Source organism: Salmo salar, chromosome 06 (genome assembly GCF_965601325.2).
Source record: "Salmo salar chromosome 06, fSalSal1, whole genome shotgun sequence".
Classification (NCBI taxonomy): Eukaryota; Metazoa; Chordata; class Actinopteri; order Salmoniformes; family Salmonidae; genus Salmo; species Salmo salar.
Window position 1 is genome coordinate 47,423,149 of NC_138296.1, and position 14,261 is coordinate 47,437,409.

Sequence of the window (14,261 nt, forward strand, 5' to 3'; positions counted from 1 at the left end):
GTCTATTTTCAAAAACATTATTTTTGTTTCTAAATTCTTCAACCACAAAGTTCTATGCCAACAACACCATAATCTTTAGTTAACTATAAACTTTGTCCAACCAGAAGCCTTCTGTGAGTTCCACTTTAGAAGAATAGAGAAGTTATTCTTCCAATTTACCTTTAAAAAGGTAAATAAGGATTTGACTAAATAAGATTTTCCTACTTTTAGAGAATTTACAGTCCTTGATCAAATTGGAACACTTCAAAAGTAACAAAGTGTGAGGTAATCACTGACTACAATGCTCATGTACCTCTATTTTCCCCAGTCACATATCAACAGATGAACAAAAATAAACACTTAAAACCTGCCTCTAAAAACATCTACCAAAATATCCATATTCATCAATATGACCACAAACAGTTCTCAAAATCTTACTTGAAAAATCTGCTAAATGTAACAAGCATCTCCAACTTCAAAAGTTCACTTTGAGAGATTAAGAGAGAAAGAGAGAGAGAACTCGAGCCACAGTGTTCTTGTGTTTCAAAAACAGAGGCGGCCCCGGAGGGTGTGACGTCAGCTCTGACTTTGTTTTGAATCATTGAACCCCAAGTACCTATAGAACGTCCAGAATGTGGGGGCCAGTCCACTCTATATGCAACTGACTCCTAGGAACAGCCACGGCGCCCCACCCACGCCCGTCCTGCCGCCCTTCCTCTGTTTTGTCCCCTCCTCATGTGCAACTTCCAACACACAGCACAACACCATGGCTGCTGCCCCAAAGATTGATAGAGGAACGTTGGGTAATGATCATTGCTGATCAACATGGCAAATATATTTGGGCTCTGGATTCTAGTAAAAAAAAAAGACATTTTTAAGAAACACTAGAGCGCAACTCTGTTAACTATTTGTTGTGTTTGGTACAGTTCACAGCATTAGAGAGAAATAACGAGTTAAAACGAATACAACTAAACTAGTTGACAAGTAACATTTATGTCAAGCATTTTGCTCAACACTTGAACATTGACGCAAGGACACACTACGTCATGATTCCATTGCATGGTTTCAGGTAGATTGCAAATCTTTTTTTCACATTTACAGAAGTTCTTCTAAGAAATGATCAAACTGCAGGGAGTCTCTGTGCATGTGTGTTTAATCAACGTTCAACGAATCTATCAAATTCCCACACTCAAAATATTAACATTTACATTTTAGTCATTCAGCCGACACACTTATCCAGAACGACTTACAGTTAGTGCATTCATCTTAAGATAGCTAGGTGAGTCAACCACATATCACAGTCATAGTAAGTACATTTTCCTCAATAAAGTAACTATCAACAAAGGAAAAACCAACATAAAGTGTCTCAATAGGGTGTTGGCAACTTGTGGTGGCCCCAACACCCTATTGAGACACTTTATGTTGGTATTTCCTTTATTTTGGCAGTTACCTGTAGGTTTGTTAACCAAGGTGTTGATTGATCTCTGCATAGTGAGTTCGAATGTGTTTCAATTCCTCTTCACTTCTAGTAATTTTGGTGTTTTGTTGATGGTGGTGGAAAACACTGTCTCAGCTGACGCTCCAGAATCTCCCATAAGTGTTCAATTGGGTTGAGATCTGCTGACTGAGACGGCTATGGTTTACATCATTTTCATGCTCATCAAACCATTGTGACCACTCGTGCCCTGTGGATGGGGGCATTGTCATCCTGGAAGAGGCCACTCCCATCAGGATAGAAATGATTCACCATAGGTTGAAGGTGATCACACAGAATGGCTGGCTGTCTATTTATTGGTGTTTACCTTACCCTCTAAGGGGATGAGAGGACCTAAACCATGCCAGGAAAATGCACCCCACTCCATAACCGAGCCGCCAGAACCCTCATTTACTCAAGTGCTTCCTTTATTTTGGGAGTTATCTGTATATGGATAATGAAGACATGGATTAAATGTTGACCCAATGGCATCCCAACATGCCAGTCATTTGAATTAGACCGTTAACTGAAAACCCTACAAAAACAAGTTTTATTCGTAACATCGGTTAGAGTGTGTTCAACCTCGTTCTTTTCGTATGAGACTGAAATGACGCCTGCGACCACAACTGGGGAGGAAAAATACAGTCGTGCATTCTCAAATAACAAAGCAACCATATATGTTTGCTGGACAAAATAAAATCAATACGGAACATATTTCAATAGATTTCGATCTCATCGCTCCTCAATCTATGTGCTCAGCAACTCAGTAAATAATCTTTATCCAGAAATCCAACACCACACTCACATCCATGTGAGCATGTGTCCTGTGTGTGACATGACACACACTCCCAGTATGATGAAATGACTAGTATGAGGTGGCCCACTCAGGGTATAGGGGAGGGAGGTTGAGTAAGGGTGTAGGTTTGTAAGCTGCCCTCGCTCCCTCTGCCTTGTAGTGTGTGTGTGTGTGTGTGTGTGTGTGTGTGTGTGTGTGTGTGTGTGTGTGTGTGTGTGTGTGTGTGTGTGTGTGTGTGTTTGTGTGTGTGTGTGTAATGGGATAGCATGGCCATACCAGCACATGCCTGTTTGGCAGACATGTGACCTGGAGGCTCCATTTTAACTGATTCAGCGTCAGAGCTGTGAGACTGAGGGAAAGAGCGAGAAAGAGAAAGAGCGAGAAGGAGCGATAGAGGGGAAAATAATGGAGGGGAGAAAATGGGTCTTCACTGGGCTCTGTAAGGCCTCATAAGAGAATAATAATAATAATAAAATACTTACATATGATTTGACACACCCACTTCTTACCACCTTATATCCACATTTGAATTGCAGCAGAGACATGTCTATATCAACTTATCCAAACACTTATCTTCATGCATCTAAAGTAATCATCCTCACTAATATTTGACTATTTCTATCTTTTTCCATTGATGTTGCCTTCTAATTATACACATTTTAAAGCTTGACATAGGCTTATTCTTGTATATATTTAAGTATTTCCTTAATACTGCAGTGAGCTAAATCAGGGTCACACAGAGTGTTTCTTGGTAGTCTTTAACAAATCTAGTTTGAAGCAAAAGTACACACCTCACACACATGGTTATGGGCTTAATAAAAGAAGAAGACACCTACCTGTCCAATATCAGATAGAGTCTTGAAATGTGTAACATTTTGAGTTTGCATCCCAGTATTACACTTTATATACATCACAGAAGACTGAAATATAACAAAAGCGTTTGACATAGAAACACTGGATTTTTGGCGGTTTAAAAAATATATTTGTTTATTAATTATGAAGTTATTACAAATATGAATAACATTCCACCCATGAGGCCACTAGGTCTTTTGACTGCAGGAAAGGGCTACAAAAAAAACTCAAACTGTCACCATGGTCAATGGATCTGGTAAGGGAAACCCCATTAACACATCACTGTTAACAAATATTAAGCCGTCCTTGCATGTGCCTCAGATACATCACAACCTTCGTAACTGTATGGGAAGGTTGGCATGAATTAGTCCAGTCTTTCAGTGACTAGTTTAGTTGGGAAAATGGTGATGACTTCAATGCACTGATAGAGCATGGCAATACCAAGAGTGTTGACCCGTGAAGGACAGAGCTATTTGGTCACTAAGACCAGACTCAGTTCAGTCACAATTATTTTCATTGTCTCAATAATTGGTTATTTTGGATGTCTAAAATAACAATGCTTTCTCACCTGTGATGAAACAAAATAATTCGTTTATAAACCATAGTTTAGTAAGGTTCAGTAACACTTTTATATGTGATGTCATATTACATACTTTAAAGACATATTTTATTTTTCAATTCAATACTATGAAAAATGTCATTCCGATTGAACTAATTAATTTGAAGACAGTTTTCAAAAAGTACTAACAACTTCCCCATTGAGGCCAAACATGTTACCATCATTAGATCATTATTCATATGAAAACAATATTTCATCAATCAATAGTTATTCATTACAAAAAGGTAAACATTCTGATTAGAATCCAAGAACCCCATCGTAAGTTAATATAAGAACATAATACAATTATGAATCTTAGGCCCACACAACTCTACAATCCTTAGATCATGCTGCTATGGCTACTACCATCAATAACCATTACATCACGTTACCACTTCAAACTGCAGACAGTCTTTCAATAACTTCATTGAGCTCTTCAAAATGTATTATGAAAATGGAACTAATTCTCAACAGTCCACTGACTTAGAAAATGTAGAAATCAACTTGCCAAAGGACATGCTGTCCAAAAAAGCTTTATCTTCCTCAGCTCTTTAATGACCTTGTACAGTACATACAAGATGTGCACTGGAATTTCATCTGTTGCTTGTCCTTAACAAGGTTTACAGCACCTATGCTTTCCACACCTGGGATCTGCAAACCCCGCCCCCCTTGTGAGTCAATGATGAGAGCAAGGCTCTGAGTGGGATTCCACTGATATGAAACAGGATTTGGATGTTGAAGACATACAAACTATGATTTTTGATGTTGTTGAAAATGTATAGAAATTGGCAGAAAATGTTGAGCTCCGCTACTATGGAACCCATGGACAACATCACTGAGAAGTGGGCCAAGGATTTCTGAAGACAAGCAAAAAATACCCTCTCTCTCCCGAACGAAATCTTCCACGTTCTGAGCCCCACTGTGACACCCACAGAAAGGAGATGGGAACACAGTTGCAAAATCCACATGAGGAGACGCAACACCTCTTAGAGCAGAACAGCAAAGGGACTGACTGGGGAAGCTCCGCCCACTAGGCTCTCTGCTCATTGGTGTCCAAGTGTACAGGGAGCACTCTGGAACAAAATGGCTGCCCTGGCTGATCAACCAGGTGGATGATGAAGCACATTCATGACAAACAACATTTGGGTCCTTTATGAGAAGAGGTGATTAAATGCAACAGAGCTAGTGAAAAGGGACTCTTGTCCTGCTGTGAACCAAATCTAAGGAGAGAAAGATTGTTGACACTACACAAGTTGTCAACATCGTTGGGTATGAAATGAATAATCAACATCTTGGCATTTAATATTTATCCATTCAAAATGTGGAAGCACATTCAAACGTATTTGTGAACTAATGAATGTATACTCAAGCAAAAAACTACACAAATAGTCAACATCAGAATAGCTCAGGAAGGGCCTCCCGAGTGGCGCAGTGGTCTAAGGCACTGTATCGCAGTGCTAGCTGTGCCACTAGAGATTCTGGGTTCGACCGGGAGACCCATGAGGCGGCGCACAATTGGCCCAGCGTCGTCCGGGTTAGAGGAGGGTTTGGCCGGCAGGGATGTTCTTGTCCCATTACACACTAGTGACTCCTGTGGTGGGCTGGGTGCAATGCATGCTGACACGATCACCAGGTGTATGGTGTTTCCTCCGACGCATTGGTGCAGCTGGCTTCCGGGTTATGTGGGCATTGTGTCAAGAAGCAGTGCGGCTTGGTTGGGTTGTGTTTCGGGGGACGCATGGCTCTTGACCTTCGCCTCTCCTGAGTCCGTATGGGAGTTGCAGTGATGAGACAAGACTGTAACTACCAATTGGATACCATGAAAAAGTGGAACAAAAATAAAAGAATAGCTCAGTCACTTTGAAAGGAATAATCAACATCTTGGCATACAACATTTATCCATTCAAACTGTGAAGTAATTCATGCTTAATTTCAACTGTTTAATAATTTAAGAGCAAAGTTTGGAGAAAATAAATCCTATGATTTCATTTAAACTTTCAAGCAAAAGAAGTGTTTCTGTCTACACTTAATGTGAATTACATGTGAAAAATATTCAGCAATCTTTTGATGATGCCCAAATGTAACTACATTAAAACTCTCTGCAGCACTATATATTATAGCACATTAAGTAGTAATAACATGGTAATAAGATTTTAACAAGATCTTAGTTTCTCTCAATGAAAACATTACTTGAATATCCTTTGATTTAATGAACAGAAATAAAGATAAACCAGTCACACCTTTATAAAAATGTATCCAGTTGGAATTTTCACACAGTGAAATGAAACAAGACATTTGGCAATGGATTTAGATTATGATTGTGTATCACTCGTTTGTTCTAACGTCCTTCAATTTTCAATGTATCGACATAGAGAGGATAGCAGTTGTCACCAGTCATTTACAGTGACACTCTGGTCTTGCCTATTGACCCCCTGTGGATTGACAGTGGCCAAAGGTGCTGAGAGATGCAGCGTAATGTATGCCATCTAGAGCTGCAGCCCGGAGGCTTATTTTAGCTTCCTTTGGGTTTGCAGATGCCGAATACAGAGGCTCTGTCCTGTTCCCTCTGGCCTTGCTTTTCCATATCAACGCGGAAGGATACAAAGGAACAGGCGTGATAGACATAGCACTGATAGACAATTTCATAACAAGCCATCATAACAAGGCAACAAGACAAGCTTGTCTGCAGTTAGTTTGAAATGCCAACAAAGCCAAGGAAAAATCCAATAAGGATGTTTGACCTCCAGACGGATTCAATTTGATGAGTCAAACTCACAAAATGAAGAAGATTGCACAAGACGCACACCCATAATGCTATTCATCTTTTAACTTTCTCCACATTTAGAGGGGAGATGGTATTCAGTGTTAAAATAACCTTTGTCCTTGAATACATTTTTACAGTTCAGTCATTTAGCAGACACTCTTATCCAGAGAGACTTACAGTCACTGCATTCAACTAGGTAAGACAACCACAGAAGGGTCTTTCCAAAGACCACAGCAAACATACTGGTAGTGTAATACATTTTATTACAAAGTTACTAAATACGAGGATGTCAGTCGGAGCTAGCTGTTACTGTGTCAGGTTAACTTATTTACAAAAAGCTGCATCATATTGGAGCAGAAGCTATATGCGACAACTTCAAGAGAGAACATTTCCCAACCTCAACAGTTTATATGATAGAAAGAATATTTCAGAAAAATGTGCCTTTGACATGTGCCCGTGGTACACATATTTCCTGTGAAGTTTGCAAAAACTAAAAAAAAGCAACAACAAAAAGAACGATAGAGCACTGTTACATTTTAAAGGAGTCAACTTCAGGTTTGAAAAGATCCACATGGATAGCAAGAGAGGGACTTTAATTACACAGAATGACTATACCTCCTTGATCTTAAATTTCTCCCATTGCAAAATATATTTTTAAGTAATTAGGTCTAAGGGGCAGTGCCTGCCGTCTCCCTACCCCTTCATGCACACACACCCCTCCCCTCCTCCACTTTGCACCGAGGGGAAACTTTGGGAGTGTTTACTGTGTTCCTCACCCAACCGAGCCTCCAGAGAGGCCGGTTCACAAGGCACACAAAGAGAGGTCAGGGGTGAAGGGGCGGGAGGCCCCTAACACAGGGAAGTACTTTTTTTTTGGGGGGGGGGTGAAGACGTTCTGCTAGACTGAGCGAGGCTGAAGACTGTATTCCAGGAACAGTGAGGTAAGTAAGTAAACATCCGGCTGACTGTGTTATACAGAGTAAATAAATGTGATAAATAAAAACAAATCAACAAACGCCCCTTAGTCGTGTCAGCTCTTCAGATTCAGGCCAGACATCATTTATTTAACTCTACGTTGATGTTTTTATTCAAACCAAATTGAACAGTCTGTATAATATCATAAAGGAGAGTAAAGGACCGGATTTAACTTAACAAAGTACTTTAAAGTGTATGGGCACAACCTAAAGCATGAATCAGACTGAAATGTATCACTGTGGGAGGCCGTTCCTTTTCTTGCTAGGACAAAACTGGTACCTGCTTAGTGCCGACCCGGTAGCAATGAACCTGCCGTTTCTACTTGTAGAATGGTAATGCTCGTCAGTGCCCAACAACTTGACTTTAAGCCAATCAGAGAGCATAAACCCCCACGTAAGGAAGCCAACAGGAGTGACAACAAAAACGGAAAAAACAAGGCATTTTACATCCACGGTTAAATGTCATGAGCCAGTCACACTTCATATGCAATGTAGCTTATGGGATGGTAACTAGCGAAGTGCACTAGTGCAATGCACACAACACAAAACACTTCCTCCAAGCTAGTATTGACACTATAATTAAATCACAATGGATTTGTTTACATGAAACAGCTGCCTGTGTTAGCTGCCGTGATAGGTCCGTCTGCTTAGCTAGCTAGAGAATATGTTAACGTTAACTAGCTAAATATTTGGCTATGGGCTGGCACTGGCAGTAGGGGATTATGATCTTATCATCTTGTTAGGTAGTTATCTAGCTATGGCTTTCTATAAAATAGCAACATTAGCGCAGCTAGCTATATAGCTAGCTAACATTGGAATCTAGACAATAAAAGAAGCAACACACACGGACATGTATTGCCAAACAACGCTACTGCCACCTTCTGGTTTGGAGTATTTTAACACGGCTGAGTGGCTGACGACTTCAAGGTCTTTGCTGGATGAACACAAAAGTGATTGACTGGCAACACTGTTCAGAGGTGCTAATTACTGTCTGAAGGCAAATGTTTGACAAGCCTACCACTGTGTCTGAGCTATAAGTGTCAACCCGTCTACTAAACCTTGAAAAGCACATTTAAAAAATGCATCATAAATGCCCACCCAATTTGTTATCATAGTTAACCTGTGCATTTTGTGCTTATCTGCCCCGTCAACTGCCCTTTCTATCCAGCTGTTTGGTGCAGAGCCACCCCTGGAGAAATACACTCTCCGGGAGACTTCTTCTGGGTGACGTGCCCTTGGATGGGTGGGATGGAGTGGAGTGGGACGGTGAGGCGAGCCTCCGTCTGTCCACACAGGGACAACTCAACTCTACCCCCGGGGCCTCCCTGCTGTGTTTGCGTGCGTGTGTGTGTGTGTGTGTGTGTGTGTGTGTGTGTGTGTGTGTGTGTGTGTGTGTGTGTGTGTGTGTGTGTGTGTGTGTGTGTGTGTGTGTGTGTGTGTGTGTGTGTGTGTGTGTGTGGGAAGGGTTGGTTTCCCTTGCATTTCAATTGTAGCTCGGAAAAGCCTGACTCTCACACATGGAGAAAAATCCATTTGGCTGCACACTGACCCCAGCCGAGTGGATCGCTCCTTTCCTTGCTCCACCGCCATATAGGCTCTCCCATTCAACACAAAACCCAAAGATATCCAATTTTTTTCTGTCCTCTCGCTCTGCCTTTCTTTCTTTTCACCCTTGGCTTCTTCCAGGTCAACGGTTCACATTTTTACCAAAATTTATGAGACACGTTGCCAATCCCCCTGCTTTTTTTCCACAGCAGCCATGGTTGGTTGATGTGTGTGTGTTGGGAGGGGGACAGGGTTGGGGTGGATTTAGAGGCTAGTGGTGTCCATGGCAAGTCCAAAGCTGTGAGAAGATCTGAAGGGAGTAGGACTCAACCCCTTTAAAAACAGGACAGATGGTCCAAACCAGAGAGGGGGAAGAAGACACATTAGCAAGGGGTTGGGGGTTTCTTAAAGAGACGGTGCACATTTTCCCCCAGCTAGCCCCCTCCAACAGATTCCCTTCCCTCTTTCCAATACATACACACAGAAATGGACACGTCTCTCTCGCCATCTCCACAACCCACACAACCCCCCACTAGATTTTCTTTCCTTCTGAAAGCCCATAAGGAAGTCCTTCCATGCAGCGTCCCTGCCTCTCCTCCCTCCACTATAATCCGCAACTGAAGCCCCGGAAAGAGAGCGAGCAGCTAATCATATGACCCTGTAGAGGAGCGCGCGTTCATGTATGCGGCAGCTCTCTTTCTTTCTCTCTTTTTTGTTTCACTTTCTCTCATTCACTCACTCACTCAGATGCTCGCACGCACACTCTTTCTCTCATTCTGCCTGGCTGGCAAAAAGTTATATATCAGGAATGTAATAGAGCGCAGAACATGTCTTTCTACTCTGGGTGTGTGAGAGGTTGGGGTGTGTGTGCCAGCTGTGAGTGGATGTGTGTGTGTGTGAGAAAGAGCGAGAGAGACGGAAAGGGAGGGAGCGAGGGACTGCCTTTTTGTGTGCTGCAGCGTCAACGGCCTCTCGGCGCTGCACACAGGTGTTCCAGCCAGCTGATTGGTCGCACCCCCTCTCTCCCAACGCCCCCGCCCTCGCCTTGCCTTTGGTAGTAGAACAATCGTAAGAGGAAGAAACAGTGAGTTTGCTGGTTGCTGGCTTGAGACATGGAATGGGAGCAATACTACAGCACTACTAGGGGCTTGATTGATGCAGATCAAGGACTTTTCATATGTGCCACATATTTCAAGGAAGTTTGTTTGCAACGCGGGAAAGAAAAGAAAAAACAATAGGACCTGTTTTTTTACATCTTTCAATGTACATTTCAAAGTAATTTCAAAAATGTTCAATGAAACTTTGGAAACATTATTTGAATAATCATATACTGGGCTTTTCCCTCATAATAAAATCACACTTGTAACCTTTTTTCCCCCATTTAACCCTTTATATAACAACAAATACTTTAAAACTGTAAATATGCAAATATGTTTCTTGCAACCAATAAGAGGACAAACACAACTAATACATTCAGTTCCAATTCTATAAAACCCAGAGGACAACGTCTTTAGTGCACATAAGCGCAACAGTAATAGAAAGCCATACTGGATGGATAGGAGGCAAATGGGAGGATAATTACAGAATAGTTCAAAAATATATATATTTACAGTAATGAACGCAATCAGGAGTTTAGGGGGCATGCTTTCTTTTTCACTAAGCACTCCAGCAACTACCCTGCTCCCCATATACAGATGTGCCCAAAGTGTTCAATTGCCAATAGCTGCATCCCACTGGGCATAGACAAGTGGCCTGGAGGCCTGCAAACACTGGTCATGATGTCACAATAGGATGCACAATAGGTGATACTAGAGGGGGGGGGGGGGGGGTGATGTGGGGGAAGTAGTAGGCTATTGTAACTTTTTTTTTTACCAGCACCTGGCATTTAAGAGGGGGTCTGGAACTTCCCTTTGTTTCAACATCTCTCAGAAGTGTAGGAACATCAAAATAGGCCCACCACGTCATTGCAAACGGCCATGCTCGAGCTAATTTAGCATTCCTCATTCAGCTTAAAGCAGTGAAGTAGGGCCATGGGTTTGTGTGTAAGATTGAGTGGAAGAGGTGTGGTGCACACAAAAGCTGTACACACCCACACCAAAACACATATATTAAAAGAGTAGTTCCCTATTTTACAAGTTGATATTAGATGTTTCCTCACCCTGAAAGTAGTCTATGGGCCAAGAGAAACTGCAATCCAGGGTTCAGTTATCATTATTAAATAGCCACTACAAACTTCAGCTAACACAAGCAACTCTTTCATCCAAAGTGACTAACACTAATGCTTGTATACATTTTACATATGGGTGGTCCCGGGAATCGACACCACTATCCTGCCGTTGCAAGCACCATGCCCTACCAACTGAGCTACAGAGGACCATGTGAACATGTTTTTAAAAAGTATTTGCAAATCACCTGAAATCAGTTCAAATCATTTCCATATTTGGTTTGATGTTCCTTAAAGGTGATTTGGCCATTTAAAAAATGCTCACATCCCCCCATCCCTTCCATTGATTGTTAGCTTGTGGTGGCTAAAGTTAGCTGAAGTTTGTAGTGGCTGTTTAATAAAGAGAACTGAACCATGGATTACAGTTTCTCCTTGCCCATAGACTACTTTCAGGGTGTGGAAGCATCTAACACCAAGTTGTAAAATAGTGAACTACTCCTTTAAATCGGAAGATTAACGCAAAAAAATATATATAATGTTCCACAGTTGCTTTTAAGAGTTGTGACAAACTATGCCAAAAATAGATAACATTTAAAGCTGCAATATGTAACTTTTTGGTTGACCCGACCAAATTCACATAGAAATGTGAGTAACAGATCTTTCATTCTCATTGAAAGCAAGTCTAAGAAGCGGTAGATCTGTTCTATGTGCGCTATTTCTATGCTTCCCGTTCTTAAGTTGAATTTTTGGGTCTTTTACTTTCGGTTTTGTACACCAGCTTCAAACAGCTTAAAATACAATATTGTTTGTTATTGAAAATATATTTAATAGCGGTTTAGATGGTACAATGATTCTCTACACTTGCTTGTTTTGTCGCATAAACTGAAATCAGATGAACTATTAGAATTTTAGCCACCAGGAAATGGCGGAGCGATTTCTACATATTGCACCTTTAACTTCCTCATCTCAAACAATGTCTCCCATTTTTTCTTAAAACATCAGATATAAACTAGGAGTTGTCACAACAGCTTAATTATAATAGTAAGTAAGCATTTCACTGTTAATCTACTCCTGTTGTTTACGAAGCATGTGACAAATAACATTTGATTTGATTTTGTAGGACATTTCAACGTCAATACATTTCTAATTTATAGTGTATGTACTTATGTCAGGAGGCACAGAGTTGTCTGAAGATCCTTCCTCTACCACCCCTCCACCTCTCACGTTTTACTCTCTCTCTCTCTCTCTCTCTCTCTCTCTCTCTCTCTCTCTCTCTCTCTCTCTGACACACAACCACAACTCTACATCGTACTCTAGGTCCTACGTCACTCACGGGCTTTAGCCCACCTCAATACTTAGGACGCTGCAGAAAGAACACGACTTGTGAAGATATATATTTGTGTTAATCAACAAGGGTGGCAACGTAAGCCAATACAAAGAAACAATTATAAATACACAATATAGCTTGAATATTGGAGAGTAGTCTAATTTAAGCACTAGTATGCAGAAAACAAACGAGATCAAGATAATATGCTGAAATGACTTCAAATAGCCTATTTGTCAAACGTAGTGTTTTTACAGTAGGCGAAATAAGATGGAACAATGAGTTGGTGTTGCACTCGAGTCACATGGTTGCTCTAGAACAGGACTGAGCCAAATGAGCAGAGTTTGAACCATTTTCTAATACCTCATAAAATGACCACTTTCTTCAAATGATGTTTTTCATTAAAGCTCCTATGCCCGGGATTCTCATCAAAATCAAATGAGGCTTTAGGTAGCATATTCATTGGAAATCTAAAACAACACAACTCGACATAGGCTACCGTAGTAGCGTTTACATAATTCCCAAATAATTGATAGGCCTACAATTTATATGTTCGGGTGACAATGAGGGAACTATAAACATGTATTTGCGTGAATTTAAATTCCTAATGCTTGTTTTAACAGAATTTGGCCACCGCTAGTTGAGTTGTTGCGGCCATTTTGAGTGTCAGCAAGATATTAGGCCTAGTCGAAACATTTATTTTTAGCCTATGTTTAACTTCATGATAAAGCCTATAGATGCCTAAGATCATCAGAATACAAAACTTAAACCGTTTTGCTACATTCATAGAGAGGAGTGAGTGCTTTGCAGCAGCGAATGAACGAAAGAAAAAGGACACCCTTTGCCATTCATGATGAGGCTCGCCATTTTTCCCACTCAAGTGACGTTGGATGACTTCTCTCAGTGGGGGTGACCACGTGTTGTGTATCACCAAAGGTAGGCCTCTCCAGTAACACTGAAATGTAGGCTATTTCATGGGCGAAAACCTCAACACAACTATATTTATCTATGCCATTCAAGGTTGGTAACTTAGGACATATAGCCTCGTTCAAATTGGCCATAGGCCTATGCATATCCGTGCATTTGTTATTCAGACAAAGGTTATACGATTCCTATATGCATCAATTAGTGTTATAATTGTTGTTCACTTATAGGCATAAAATCCACCAATGAATGACACTCGAATGGTAGGTTATAAAACATATTTATATTATTATTGCAATACAGCCATCACTTTTCCTTGTCAGGGCTACCGTCTATTACATACTTGTATGTAGTCTATACGTTTACATCAGCCTACATACATACCACGTTTACAGATAGGGCCTAACATACGTTTGAATATATTTACTAAATCAAAATAAATTGCCTTTGATTAAATGTCGTTTTTTTTTAATACAAATGGCACAAAAAAAGGTACGCCTACACCTGAATTAAAAACTGTTAGCCAAACCTCACAACTGTTACAGCCTAATCTCAAACCCGCTCTTTCCTAGACTAATAATTTAAAATAACCTAAGTGTGTTAAAAGGTTAATGGTAATGAATATTTTTTTAAACTAAGCTAAACTTACGTAATATTTGTAACTGGGTCAACTGTAATGGAGGGAGGGCTCAATGTCCCCATTTTGTTATAGCGTCTAAATAGACGCTATAACAAAACATAGGCTACTGAAATTATTTTTGACCGAACGATCCACTGAATTGATGTGAGTATTGCATTACATTTCAGCACAATGTGTGTTTACTGCCATACACACATACACATGTCTTTTTAATGACAAAATACGAA

The 14,261-nt window shown here is 40.7% G+C and overlaps 1 protein-coding gene across 3 annotated transcripts in view; it reads right to left on the reverse strand.

The window, feature by feature from the left end:
* LOC106607494 (insulin-like growth factor 2 mRNA-binding protein 1) overlaps window positions 1-14,261 on the reverse strand; it is a 57,381-nt gene that overhangs the window by 40,310 nt on the left and 2,810 nt on the right. The window lies entirely within an intron of this gene.